Source organism: Euphorbia lathyris, chromosome 5 (assembly GCF_963576675.1).
Source record: "Euphorbia lathyris chromosome 5, ddEupLath1.1, whole genome shotgun sequence".
NCBI lineage: Eukaryota > Viridiplantae > Streptophyta > Magnoliopsida > Malpighiales > Euphorbiaceae > Euphorbia > Euphorbia lathyris.
In genome coordinates this window covers 84,491,939-84,506,683 of record NC_088914.1, presented here as the reverse complement: position 1 = coordinate 84,506,683, position 14,745 = coordinate 84,491,939, and the positions used below count along the sequence as shown (strand labels likewise).

Sequence of the window (14,745 nt, the reverse complement as noted above, 5' to 3'; positions counted from 1 at the left end):
GTATGCATGATTTTATATGCATGATTCGTGGTGTGTGCGTTTATTTATTTATAAGATAAGAAAAACAAACGTTAGTTCTATTTACACGTATCACAACATCTCTCTTCCACCCTTATTCCTCCACACACTCGTTGGTCCAGGTCTCTTTCCTAGGATTTTGGTTTGGGGCTCACATTGCGGTCCAAGGGACGCGTGATGCCGTCGATTATTGCGGAAAAATAAATCATTCACCATACAACACAGTTCGTTTTTGACGCATTAGCGTTCAGTGACTAAGAAATCGACCAAGTTGGATTGTCCTTTCGGAATAACTTGTCTTTCGTCCTTTCGTGAGACGCATTAGTTCGAGTTTTGACTCCCTTTGAGCGCATCTCAGTTTTTAGACGTGGTACGAGTTATTCTTCTAGTCCAATCGTTCGTTATTGTCAATGATTCGTTCCCTTTTGTTCGCGCGGGTTCGTGTCTCGATTTTTGGATTACCACGGGATCTTTTGGATCTATTGAGAGACGTAACCACGTGTTTATTTAGTGATGGAATCACTTTGGATTTTTTTTAGGGAACGGACTCATCGCGTAACGCGTTTGTTCTTAGCGTCGAGGATCCGTTTGCTCCTTTTAGCTACGTGAAAAGACGGCGAGTCTTATTTTGAGCGCACGGTAACCTTTCGGCTAGCAACAGTTCGTTGTTCTTCCCAATTCATGGGATATATCACCTTAGTGTAGTTATAGAAAATCAATGTTTCGTTGAATCGCATGTTTATTCGAGGCGAGGATATCACCGTTCTCTTTCCTTTAGGCGTGAATTAAGCAAACACGTATATCGGGCCATATTTCTTGCAGTTTTGATAACGGTCGAAATGATCGAGTTGTTAGTCAAAACCCACAGTCTCGTCCATATGGCGCAATTATATGGTTTGGCTTAATTCGGCTTCGAGATTTTAAACGGGGTATACACTCGTCCGAGGCACGTATTCAACGACATTGGTTTATTTTCTTTAACTACCCTCGGGATTGATATATATCGTAGTCTCGGAATGATTTTAGTCGATTAGTTTATTTTTCTTTTCTTTTATTTTCTTAGTCACCTTTACGGACACATCCATTTCTCTTAAGAACGACACGAGGCATAACGTAAAAGCTCGTCTTTCATTCGGAAGGGACGGGCTACTCGTGCGAAACTTTTCACGTTACGACAGGGTCGTTCGAAACAGAAATGTTCTTCGTTTTCGTTTCGTCATGATCTCGTTTTATCCTAACTTATTTAAAGAATGTGAATAACGGCTACTGTTAATATAGTCTTTTGTATCGAGATGTAACTATCCTTAACACCGAACTGATTCATACTAATACGTGCTTACGTCATAACGTATTTCCTGAACACGTGCCTTCGTCGGGACACCGAAAGGGACAAGGCGGGTCGCACATGTTCATTCATACGAGATAACTAAGTCGTCTTTAGTTCAAATCGTTTCGATGTTTTAGGGTGATTAGTATATCGATTCATGAGTATATATTAACGCATCGTCTCATTTTCTTTACATACTTTAGGATTAGACACGTATTATGGCGGTTTGAAAACATGAACTGATTCATTTATCACATCAAAAATAGTAACGGGTAATCCTATGGAAACTTCTAAGGCTACTATATGCTGACACGGCTGACCGCGGGACCTCACAGGACCGCACAGATTCGCCCCTAACGAATGGATGGGGACCCTCTGGCGCCTTACTGTAAGGGGGAACTTACGCTAGCCTCTTTCGAGCGACGAATGGACTCTCGCTAGAGGTTTCGCGGAAATTACCCAAAGGGTTTGCAATAATGCACATGAATGCATACGAAAAGAAGTAAAACGATCCGTCCCCGTTAAGGGCTTAATACACGCCTTCCGGAATCAAATTTCTCGCTTCCCCAGCAGAGTCGCCACTTGTTAGACGAGGTGCCGCGGCCTAATCTCCCGGGCGGACCGGGGGGTGGACAACCTCATGGCGACATAAGCGGTGATTGGCGCCGAAAGCAACCAATCGTGGAATCAAGCTGCTCGGCAGGACCGGAGCTCGGAGATATGGAAGAGTCGCCACCCACGAATGGGAAAATGAACACCGATCCCTTGCGGGAGACCGGTGTGGGTTCGGAAAACTTAGGTACGAGCCGAGAAGGCTAGCTCATTTCCGGAGAAAGGCTACTAGGCACCCCGACATCTCCCGGTTATGAACCACCGGTCTCCTACTCAGCATGTTAGGCGATAACGGACTAATCGTATACTTCTTTAAGTTTAAAATTCATTTGAAACCCTTTTCTTTCTCTCTTTTTTGAAACCGTTTTGAGCATATATTATTGAAAAGCCATATTAGTAAAGAATCACCCATTTATGTTATACATACACAGAGAGGGGGGAGAAAGAAGTGATTTATTTACAACCGTATTTAAAAGTCATGTCGTGTGTTTATTCTACACTAACTTGTTCCCCCAAAACGAGTTTATTTACATGGTTCGTACCTTAATCGCCGTTGGAACGATTTAGGTGCGTTTTAAAACCCCGTTTGATGAAGTTTACCCGAATCGCCGTTGGAACGACTCGAGTGTTTGAAAACATTGAGATAAAAAAACCTTTGATGAGAAAACGTGGTTAAACATACAAGTCAATTTTATTTTGTACAAATCATTTAAGAAAACGATTCAAAACTCTATTATTTACAATGAAAACGATTTTAATTACAAGGCTCGCTTAATCCGTCGTTTGGAATGGACTAAGGTTTTAAAGCGTGATGTTTTAAGAAACGATTTGAAATGTCAAGAAAACACTATTTATTTACATTAAGAATCTCTAAAAAAACCTTTAGTTTAAATAATTAAATTGAAAACTCTTTTTGTGATTTATTTTCCCCCTTTTCCTTAATGGATTCTCTACTTATTATAATTACAATAATAAACCCCTTTAAACTAATATTCACACTCAAATAATACTCATTTGGAACATGGACCCATGAATGGGCCAAAAGAATAAAGAAAATAATTTAGACATATATATATATACATTTAAATCAAAAAAGAAGATATGAAAGTAAGAGTTAACACAAAAGAAACTATATGTATATGAAAATAATAGGTACAACACATTTATACAAAAAAATGTGAAAATAATGAGTAAATCTTATGAATAAGAAAATAACATTTACCCAAAAATAATTTCATTCAATAATCAACAAAATAACCCAAATATCCCAACACTATATATATATACATAACTAATATAGTTTTAAATACCAAAAATAACATATACTAATGTCTATCAATTATTTCTCAAAATATCAAATAACTATCATTTAAAACATAGCCTAAATTAATAAAAAGGAAATACATATACATAATTATACTTCTATTTAGAAAATAGTATAAAAAATGGTATACAAATATTATCAAATAATTATATATGCTAAAGGTCCAAAATAATTTGAAAAACATATATTACATAATTATACATATATATATTAAAGATTAGAAGCTTAAAAGTTAGGAAAAATGGACTGAAATGGCATTTTTTACGTTTTGGCAGATTTACCGACGGAAAATCCGTCGGTAAACGGCCTTTAGTGACAGAATAGGTAAATTACAGCAGCACTCCTAAATGTTTCCAGATTTATTCAAAAGCTTTAAATTAAATCCAATTCAATCGTTTTGGATTTCCGAACTACCAAAGATGGATCATAGTCGATAACGGAAGTTCCTAAACGACGTTTTGTATTTCAAAACATTATTTAGAAATTTCTTTTAAATTAAAAACTTATAATTACAACGTTTTCGATGCCCGAACTACCTTTTTATCGGATCACGGTTCGTATTGGGATATCAAAACGAGGTTTTTTATTTTAAAACAAAACCGAATTTTATTCAACACGAGATGAAAATTAAATAAATACGCTAATTAAATAAAATGTGACGAAATAAATAAATATCTAAACGAATAAAAACTATAGCATAAAAAAAATAAATAGAAGAAGATAATAAATTAAATAAAATAAAGAGTCTAGTCCTCGGATAATACCTTAAATTCGGTATCTGACGGTCGAAGCCGATTGATTCCACGAACCACGATCTTCCGTTTTTAATGAAAATTTAGTAAAAATTGAACTTTAGGAAATTTGGAATTTTTGAGAAAAAAAATATTTTTCTCAAAAAAATCACTCTCTCTCTCTAAAAATGTTTAGAGTGAGAAAGCTATCCAAAAAAATCCCTCTCTCCCTTTTTTGCATGGGGATCCGTGCCTTTTATAGGCAAACGGGTCCCCGGACCAATGGGCGACGCCCAATTTGGGCGTCGCCCATTGGGGTTGGGCTACCGCCCAACAAGAGTTGGGCGGCCGCCCAACGGCGTTGGGCGAGCGCCCAACGCAAGGTTGGGCGCCCGCGCCCAACCTTCGTCGGGCGTTCGCCCAATGGTCGTTGGGCGTTCGCCCGACGTGGTTGGGCACCCGCCCGACGACCCTCGGGGCGTGCCTCGCACCGTCGAGCGTGCGCACCCCGCGGCCGCCGAGCGCGCGTTCCGCACCGTCAGACGCTCACACGTCGCGACCGCCGAACGCGCGCTTCGCGCTACCGGGCGCGTGCGCTCAGCGGCCCCCGAAAGCGCGCACCGTGCCATCGGACCCGGGCATTGCTCGGACGTCGAGAGCGTGCCACTCGCGGTGCGTCCGACGGACGCCGAGCGCACGTCCCGTGCCGCCGATTTTCCTTCGCTTATTATTCTTTATATATTTTTTCAAAACTTCCGGAATCAATCGCTTCAACCGTCTTGTTTTCAGGTTTTCGTCACAGGTCCTCCGACTCGGCGTCTACAGGGGCGGATTATGGGATTTCTGCACAAATAATGTTGCTCCATGCTTGTACCTTGCAAAATTACAATTTTGCCCTAGCTTGATGTGTATAAATAGGCAGCTCTTGATCCACCATATACCATATACCATATTGTAGAGAGAGCAAAAAAAATATACTTGTTTTGAGTATTGTAGTTTAGATTTGTGTTTAGGCTTTGTGTAACTAAACTCTTCCATCTTGAGAGCTTGTCTGTTGCTCCCGACATTTCATCAAAGTCCCGCTCCGTCTCCGCACACCAAGCTCGAGAGCCCCACCATTCAAGTCCTTAGAGACGGCTTTTGAGTCCGGTTAGCTAGTTCCGAGGGTGGATTCTTCCCTTTATACTTGCTAATTAGCTTGATCTCATCCTATGTACTAGGCTTGTTTGTAATCCATATTTACACTTTCCATATTTATAATTTATGATTCATAATCTTCTTTTCTATATATGTGTTGATGTTTGTTACTTGTTTTGATATTTATAATTGATTGTTGTGTAGGAGAACGCGACTACCGATGCCATTCGGGCTATTTTTAGGGATTCATATAGGTGTTGCCTTACCGGAAGTGACAAACCGGAAACCGTAGAAATTGACAAGCCATGGAACTTACGGGCCCTAATTTCTGGTCCCAAGCATTAGACACGCCTTGACTAGGAACCACGTAGTCTAAGTACTTCACGGGTCGGTTACTCTACACGTAGTCGTCTTTGCAAGAGCAAACCATTAACCGTATAAACATTAGAAGTCATTATTTATCATAATTATAACTTATCGTATCCATCTCGCTTCATAGAGTTTCGTTACATAAATTCGCCTCACACGTAGTTAGGAATAGTTTGTAGTTGGTTACCCCATCAACCCCAAAGTATTCACCGCTTAAATAACGTATAAAACCGAGTCGTTTAATACTTGCAGTTATAAATCCCGTGGATTCGATACCCGGTCTTAACCGGATTATTACTTGATACGACGAGGTACACTTGCCCCTAAGTAGTGACATCTAGTAGATACAAAGCACTTAGAAAGACCACATCCATAGTCATAGCGCAATCATCGTAATATATATTTTGTCGTAGAAAACACTACTAGGCGTCGCCCATCAAAGCACTTTGGCTGTAGTTCTGCTCGCGCTATGATGTCCTCCTACTTCTCTATCGTGACAATGGCTCAAAACTGCATGTCCTTCCTCTTGAGAGATGCACCTGCAAATGATCTGATCGGCGCACAACCTGAAAAGATAGGGTTCCTCCCAAAAATAATATTTGATTTCTGAATAGAACTTCTTCCTGTGGTTAGTGGACAGGTTATGAGGCTTAAGTGAACTAGCAAGGAAATTAGCAATGTCAGCAAACCATGGAGCAGGCTGTATAGTATACAGACGCTCGTCTGGAAAAATCTCTACAATTTCTGGTTGTTCTTGGCTGTTCGGATGAGAAATTCTAGACAAATGATCAGCCGCTACATTTTCGGTTCCCTTCTTGTCCTTGATCAGCTTGCCCTTTAATAATTCAAATGCCTTTAGACAGCTTGTATCAAATGAGAACTCCGCATCTTTATGTAGCAAGGCTGACAAAGGTAATGCGATCTTTGAGAAGTCCTTTATAAACCTTTGGTAGAACCCTGCGTGTCCAAGGAAACTTCTCACATCCTTGACATTAGTTGGAACAACAAGTTTCTCTATCACCTCCAACTTGGCTTTGTCCACTTCCATCCCCTTTTCAGAGATTTGATGCCCGAGAACGATCCCGCCGGTAACCATGAAGTGGCATTTCTCCCAATTCAAGACTAAATGGGTCTCCCTACATCGCACTAACACAGCCTCAAGGTTGTTCAAACAGCTCCCAAATGAATTTCCATAGACAGAGAAATCGTCCATGAAGATTTCCACAGTCCGTTCCACCATATCATGAAATATAGACATCATGCACCTTTGAAACGTAGCTGGGGCATTGCATAATCCAAATGGCATGCGTCTGTAGGCATATGTCCCGTAGGGGCATGTAAAAGTTGTCTTCTTTTGATCTTCACTGTGGATGGCAATCTGATTGTACCCCGAGTATTCGTCAAGGAAACAATAAAATGCATACCCTGCTAAACGTTCTAGCATCTGATCAATGAAGGGCAAAGGGAAATGATCCTTCCTTGTTGCCTCGTTGAGCTTCCGGTAGTCCACACAAACTCGTCATCCTGTTATGGTTCTTGTGGGGACCAACTCATCTTTCTCATTGAGAACCACTGTGGTTCCTCCTTTCTTTGGCACAACATGAACAGGGCTTGTCCAGACACTATCAGAGATGGGATAAATGATTCCTGCATCCAACAGCTTGATCACCTCTTTCCGCACAACCTCCTTCATGTGGGGGTTCAGTCTGTGCTGTGGCTGGATGGACGGCTTATGATCTTTCTCCATCAGAATTCTATGAACGCAGACTGTCGGACTAATACCCTTGATATCATCAATTTTCCACGCAATAGCATCCCTATTTCTTCTCAATACCTCCATGAGTTGAGCTTTCTGATCAGGGGTTAGCTTTGAAGATATAATCACCGGGCTTCCGCTAGCTGGTTCAAGGAACGTATACTCTAGGTGTGATGGTAAAGGTTTTAGTTCAGGTTTAGACAATGGCACAGTGGGTATTTCAGGTGGTTCTTGATGAGTAGGAACAGTGGGATCTAGAGGAGGTGTGGGCAAGTTGGTTTTAATGGAACATCTTGTTCCCTCACATAAGTTCACTTCTTCTCCCAAGAGAGCCTCTAGAGTGTCCTGTCCCTGTTTCTGCAAAGTAGAAAGACTTTGGAAATCATCTACGAAACAGCATGTGTCATCACTAGTGTTAGCTCATCTCATAGCCTCATTCATTTTGAAAATGATTTCTTCCCCATTAACTCGCAAAAATAATCATCCCTTTCCTACATCAATCAATGCCTTACCCGTTGCTAAGAATGGTCTACCCAAGATAATAGGAACATGCATGTCCTCATCTATATCCATTATGATGAAATCAATAGGCAGTATGAATTTTCCTACTTTGACCAACACATCTTCCACTACTCCCCTAGGGTAACATATCGACCGGTCAGCCAACTAAATGGACATTCTGGTTGGTTGTGGTTCTCCTAGTCCTAGTTTAGCATACACAGAATATGGCATAAGGTTTATGCTAGCTCCTAGGTCACACAGCGCATTTTCAATATTTAACTTGCTAATTGAACAGGGAATAGAAAAACTTCCTGGATCCTTCAGCTTTTTCGAAAGCTGCTGTTTGTTCTGGAGTATTGAAGAACAGTCCCTGTTTAGTTGGATCATCGATATGTTTTCCAACTTCTTCTTGTTTGACAAGATATCTTTTAAGAACTTCGCATATGTGGGCATCTGAGCAAGTGCTTCCACGAAGGGAATGTTAATATGCAACTTCCTCAAGGTGTCCAGCACTTTCGAATTTTGCTCTTCAAGCTTCTTTTTTATCAGCCTAGCCGAATAAGGTACAGGTGGCACATAGGGCGGAGGTGGTTTGTACCTCTTTCCTTGTTCCTCCTGGTCCTGATCAACGGTCAATTCTACCCCAACGGGTTCTTCTTGACTAGGAACAGCTTGTTTCTTTTCTTCTTCAACAGTTCGATAGGTACCTGCACACTCAGCATTTTCATCAGTGGGAAAAGGGGGTTGAGTTTTCTTACTTGATCTCAGAGTGATGGCCATGACATCTCCTTTGGGGTTTGGTTCGGTGTTGCTTGGCATTATTCCTTTTCCTTTTGACGAAGATGCAACAAGTTGATGGACCTGTGTCTCTAGATTTTTAATTGACGCTTGTGTTTGCTTCATGAATTGCATCATCATGGTCTTCATGTCCGTATCTATATCTTCCTTTGGTGGAACAGGCTGTTTGTAGTGTTGTTGAGGTTGTCTCTGGTACTGTCCTCCTTGTTGCTGCTGGTACCTTGGTTGTTCCTGATTTGGTTGCCCAGTCCATCCGAAGTTCGGATGATTTCTTGTGGCTGGGTTGTAGGTATTCGAGTATGGGTTTGGTGGGTTCCTTTGATTATATCCAGCATAATCACATTGCTCCTGCTCACCTTTCCCTTGCTTGACTCCAGGACAGTTTATGTTGAAATGAGGTCCTCCACAAAAATCACAAACATCATTGAACGGTGGTTTGCTGTGAATGGATGATACATTAATCTTGCTGAGCTGCTTTGCAAGCTGTTCTACCTGGGTGGTCAGTTTCGACACAACATCATCATTCCCCGCTCTTTTTCCTTCACTCCTAGCTGAGTGCCAGTTATAGCACGTGCTTACGACTTTCTCAATAAGGTTGTACAAGGCTTGTGGTTCAAGATCTTCGGGGTTACCATTTGCAATGGATTCAATCTGGATTTTATAAATGTTGGTGACTCCATTGAAAAAATTCTGCACTTGCATCCACATGGGGATGCCATGATTCGGTACCCTTCTTAATAATTCCTTGTGCCTTTCCCATGCCTCGGCTAAGGATTCATCCTCCTCCTGCACAAAATGGGATACCTCATTTCTGAGTTTGATGGCCTGTCTAGGTGGAAAATATTTCATTAGAAAAGCACTGGCCAGCTCTTCCCAAGTGGTAATCGTTCCTGGCTATAGGTTCTTTAACCAGTTCTTTGCTTTGTCCTTGAGAGAAAAAGGAAATAGCATTAGCCTGATCACATCATCGGAAACTCCTCGGTTTGATCTAAACGTGTTGCACAGCGTAATGAACTCCTGGATATGCCCGTTTGGATCTTCCGACTGGTATCCATTGAATTGCACTGTGGCCTGCAACATTTGGATCATAGATGCTTTCACTTCAAACATGTTGTTTCCTTCGTTTGGCAACACAATGCACGACGAGTGTCCTTCCGTGGTTGGCCTGGAATAGTCTCTGATCCTCATAACTGGAGGGTTGTTGTTTTCTCCTTCCTCGTCCTGAGTAGGTTGAACTGGTTGTTCTGGTGGTACTCTTCCAGCCATCCTTCTTTCTCTTTGCCGCTCTCTTTGTCTTGCTCGTCGAGCTCCCGCTCGGTTTCGTCTACACGTTCTCTCTAATTCGAGATCGATAGGAAAAACTGGTGGTCCAGCTCTGCGCATAAACAAATGGAGAAACTCCTTCTGGCTGCACTATTTAACAAATAGATTAAAAACACCTTGTTTCACAGAAATTTTCAGATAAATTTTGTTGCTTTCAATCCCCGGCAACGGCGCCAAAAACTTGTTGTCCTCCGAACAGACTCTGGCAAGTGCACTAGATACAAGTAATAAAGTGATAAGTTGAGTATCGTCTCCACAGGGATTGATGACCAAATTTTACCAGAAAAACGTTGAAGAACAGGGTGTTCGTGGTATGTGAATTCTTTATATTGAGAGATATTGTGAATAAGTAAAAAAGTCAAAGATTTAACTTATAAAAACGATTACTTGATAATGATAAAATGGTAGAACAGGCTAGGCACAGCAGAACAGGTTACCTTAAGCCCCTAAACACCCTATTTATTCATGAATAACGCAAAGTGAAGTCAAGGTCTCTGCTTTAATGCTCACTTAAGTCAACTCTCGTGTGTTCTTAAGATTCTAAGACTTACTACAACCATAAGCGTCCCTAAGGTTGGTTCTTTCTTGCATTACCATTGAAACAACATTTCAATAAAGAAAACCCTTGATACAACCTCCTAACATTCCTGCTTCGGGGTTGGATGTTTGATAAAAAAAGTTCGGTGAATATGAAAGCAGTTCCCTATCATTCATCTAGCACTAGCATACATGCATAAGCAATGGAATAGAAAGCTTCATCAAACACTTCATAAATTAACAACCTTCATTCATAAATAGAAATTAGAGAACTTAGATAATCGGCCCTAACTGGCCAAACCTATTCAAAATGACTACTCACTCATATTGCCGAGTGAACAGTCTGCTTCCATTCTACAGAGCTCCATCAATGGAGTCATCTTCCTCGAGAGCTCTTCTCTCTACCAAAACGTCTCTTTAAGTTCAACAAAAGATGATCTATATCTCCTCCTTTTCCTTTCCTCATTACGTCTATTTAAGGGAAAAAGAAAAGGTCAACACGGTACATAAAGTATACGAGAAAATATTACAAAAACCAACCAAATTGTTCACAAATCCTAGAATGCTAGAAACGGTTAAAATCCTTTTGACCCTTGAACACTCAAGGGTCGAACTTTCATGTCATCATGCTACTTTTAAACTGCTCTTATCCGCCTTTCCTGCCTGTCACTCCTGCCGCACCTGCTTTCTGTCCTGTCGCTATCCGTCATCAGAAATTGCAGCGTTAGACCGCTGGATCAAAGAAGGCTCAACTCCTCATGGTATGCGCGAAACAGGCTGCTTCCAGTCTGTTCGACTTAATCTTTCCTTATTTGCACAAAAACACTTATAAGACCTTCTTTCTTATATTTTAACCCTAAAAACACCCTTAATTCATTATAAATAACATGTTAAATTGTAGTCAAATTCATGCCTAACAACAATCATAATAGAAACAGTAAATGATTAAAACGAAATGCATATTCTAGACAAAGAAAATGAAAAGATCGGCACTAGGTGTAAAAACACGGGTTAAAATGTATTGGAATGAGATTATATATGCACATATTCAACAGACAGAGACTTTTGTCCCTAGTCATATTCATCAGACATGTGCCTCCGTGCAGTTTCCATTCTGCATCTCGATTATATGTGCATCAGCATGCACACCCTCTAATCAGACTATATTTGGACAATTAATTATGTCATCATTATAAAAATGGAAGAACTTGAACAATATCATATGAGTTAACCCTTGCCGTGAGCCCAGTTAGACCTTCAACAAAGCTGTAAAAATAATCAGGGTCATCACAAACAGAGAATGCATGAACCTGCAAAGAAAAAAGAACATGGAACTAGAGTCAATTGATGTACCAGACAGAAACTGAATCTCAAAAATAATAACACATACTTTTTCCTTCAAATTACCAAACCATGACCCTAGTGAAAAACCAGCAATCGTACCTCCACTGGAAATCAAATAAGAACAAATATAATCTTCATTAATAATCAGCAAGAAATAAAATATTATTAATTTTTGCAGAATTTGTAGACCAAAAAAATTCTGATGCCTAAATCCCATTGCTTAGACAATTCTTAATGGCAAGCACGTGAGTTAACCGAGTCCATGTAAGGCATTAAATTAGAGGCCACTCATCAATGAATCAAAAGCATAATACATATCACCTGTCAAAATCCTGATGTGTAACTCTTATATTGAAAATCCAAAAATGTTTAGTTTCTCAAGCATTCTCCATAGCTAGAATCCCTCAAGGACAACTTTTGCCCCTTCTGTAACAACTATTACATTTATGCATACCAGAAATTGATTCAACCTCCACATTTTTGTAATAATGAAGTCAAGTGAAAGGATAAAAAGGAAAAAGAAATTGCTAAAGCCATAAAGCAAGAACAGAATGAAGAAAGAAGATATGTGATGATGATAGAAACTAGACAAACAGACTAGAGAAATACATGCCACATGCTACAACAATGTCATCAAATTTTAATGTGCCTCCACTAGCCTGAACTTGTTGCTCAATTTCCCTGATTGCCTCAATATAACCCCTGGATGAAATTCACATACATAAAACTAAATTAATAATGCAATCATATAGAAAGGCATAAGAATTAAATAAACCCTCAAGTTAAAATCTGGAAATTTTGATCTCACAAAATAGGGAATACAAACAACTAAACAGGAACTAGGAGACTTAATATAAAATTCTGTTATTGCTTAGGATGACAAACTTATGGAGGATACACTCAAAGTAAGCAGCTCGTGTATCACATGATCTATTGGTTTCCACATGCATATGTGCCCAAAACTCGAGAGCTAGCACCACCTAGTATACCCTAATTGCAACTATATAATGTGCGTCGTTATGGACTAAAAGTCTAAATTTTTTGGACAAAATCTAGAGAGTTTGTAATGTATTAAGCCCTTAAATTTTCTACTTTCCCCCTTTAATTACTACTGCAAAAAAGACATAAAAAGAAAGTTGAGGAACTCAAGATTCAAAAAGATAATGGACAAGATTGAAAAGGGCCTTCCTCCATTCATGTCATACCAAATATATTCTTTCATTCTTCAAAAGAAAAAAATATATATTCTTTCAAATTATTGGAAGTACTAAAAGGGATTAATACATTTTCTCACCCAAAAAAATTCAATTATCTGTTTGAACTTTTAAAAGTTGTTAATCAACAATAATATACACACTAATACAAAGAAGAAAATATATATACAAAAAGCAAATAGAGAAAAGTTGATAAACATTTTCAATTAATGAATCTTTAATTAAATAAAAGAAAAGCAAACTCCATCCATCCATCCATCCATTACTAAAAGAGAAAAAGCAAAACAAGAAACAATATCACAAGAAAAGAAGCTCATCCAAAAGAAGTGTTTGAAAAAACCAGGATAACACAAGAAAACAAGGCCATTCAACAGAAACATGTACCGATTCAGCAACACATTGATAGGTTTCTTAAACCTGTTCACTCTGTTAGCATCGATACCGATAATCGGGGGCGGGCTATGGATGGCAAGGAGCAGTACAACCTGTGAAAGTTTCCTCCAGACACCACTTCTAGTAGTTGGATTTGTAGTGTTAATAATATCACTAGCAGGTTTCATAGGAGCATGTTTTCATGTAGCATGGGCACTTTGGGTATACTTAGTAGTTATGTTATTTCTAATTGGAACATTGATGGGGTTAACTATATTTGGATTTGTAGTAACAGGAGAAGGTGCAGGTGGAGTTGTAGTTCCAGGTAGGAATTATAAAGAGTATAGGCTTCAAGACTATTCACCTTGGTTGAGACAAAGACTTCAAAATCCAGAGTATTGGAGGACTGTTAGAAGTTGTATTTTGGGTTCTAAAACTTGTGATAAACTTTCTACTTGGACTCCTCTTGATTTTATGGATAAATAAATGTCTCATATTCAGGTACTACTACTACTCTTTCTTTCATCTTATACTATTTCAGTTTCAGAGGATTGTAATTTCAAGGTTCAATAATAGGTTTTATGCTAATCTTTAATGAATGTTCTATGGGTTTAAATCTTTTTTTTTTTGGTATACGGAAGATCATGACAGACCCAGATGCTCCAAGCCCCAGTGATCCCTACTTAAGAGAGCATCTTCATTGGTTTAACAAGTTCACTCTTTCAATCACATTATGAACAAATATGAGCAATTAAATATGAGCAAAAACCAAGACATCCAGCCAAAACCAACACTGATATAGCAAACTAATACCAAACTCTGTAATAAACATATAAACACCCAAATAGAGTGAGATTACCTCGAGAAATTCCTTCTTGCAAAAGAACACTGAGTTCTCAAGTTCTCAGATTCTTATCTTCAAGGAAAGAAAATAAATTAGCATCAGATAAAAATAGAAATTAAAACCCTAATCTAGAAAAAACAAATACAAACCTTCACCCCATGAGCTAATCGGATACAGAGGCTACATCGAATGGAGGGGGGTTAGGGCGAAGGTCGAAGGTCGAAGGTTGAAGGTGGAGTTGGGTCAGGGAAGATGCGAGCAGAAGAAAGCGCGGAGGAGAGAAGGGACTAGAAGAAGACGCCGTTCATGACTTAGGTCGAAGAAAATCGCACAGGAGAGAACAGAGAAGTAAATCGCAAAGGAGAGAGAAGAGAGAGACGCACACGTTTAGGTTTAGGTTTTAATTTAATTTAATTTTCTTTTTCTTTTTAATATATAATTTTGGTTTTTCTGATTTTGCTACGAAGGTTTGGTCGCTGGATGAATTTTCCAGTAGCTGCAATAGGGCGGCAATTTTACCGCCTTGTACAACGACCAG

The 14,745-nt window shown here is 39.5% G+C and overlaps 1 long non-coding RNA gene, 1 other non-coding gene and 1 pseudogene across 3 annotated transcripts; 2 read left to right on the top strand and 1 right to left on the bottom strand.

Annotated features, from left to right (window-relative positions):
- Positions 1-9,285: 9,285 nt before the first annotated feature.
- Positions 9,286-9,392, top strand: LOC136231442 (small nucleolar RNA R71). The gene has a single exon (XR_010689827.1). It is a non-coding gene; the product is annotated as a small nucleolar RNA R71 (small nucleolar RNA).
- Positions 9,393-10,670: 1,278 nt separating this feature from the next.
- On the bottom strand, positions 10,671-14,593 carry LOC136231378 (uncharacterized). Of its 2 annotated transcripts, XR_010689775.1 has the most exons (5): positions 14,357-14,593; positions 14,223-14,279; positions 12,387-12,479; positions 11,824-11,881; positions 10,671-11,743 (listed from the first exon to the last, which is right to left on the bottom strand). It is a non-coding gene; the product is annotated as an uncharacterized lncRNA (long non-coding RNA). The 2 variants fall into 2 exon arrangements; XR_010689774.1 differs by having other exon boundaries at positions 11,824-12,479.
- On the top strand, positions 13,137-14,100 carry LOC136229039 (tetraspanin-6-like; annotated as a pseudogene).
- Positions 14,594-14,745: the final 152 nt, after the last annotated feature.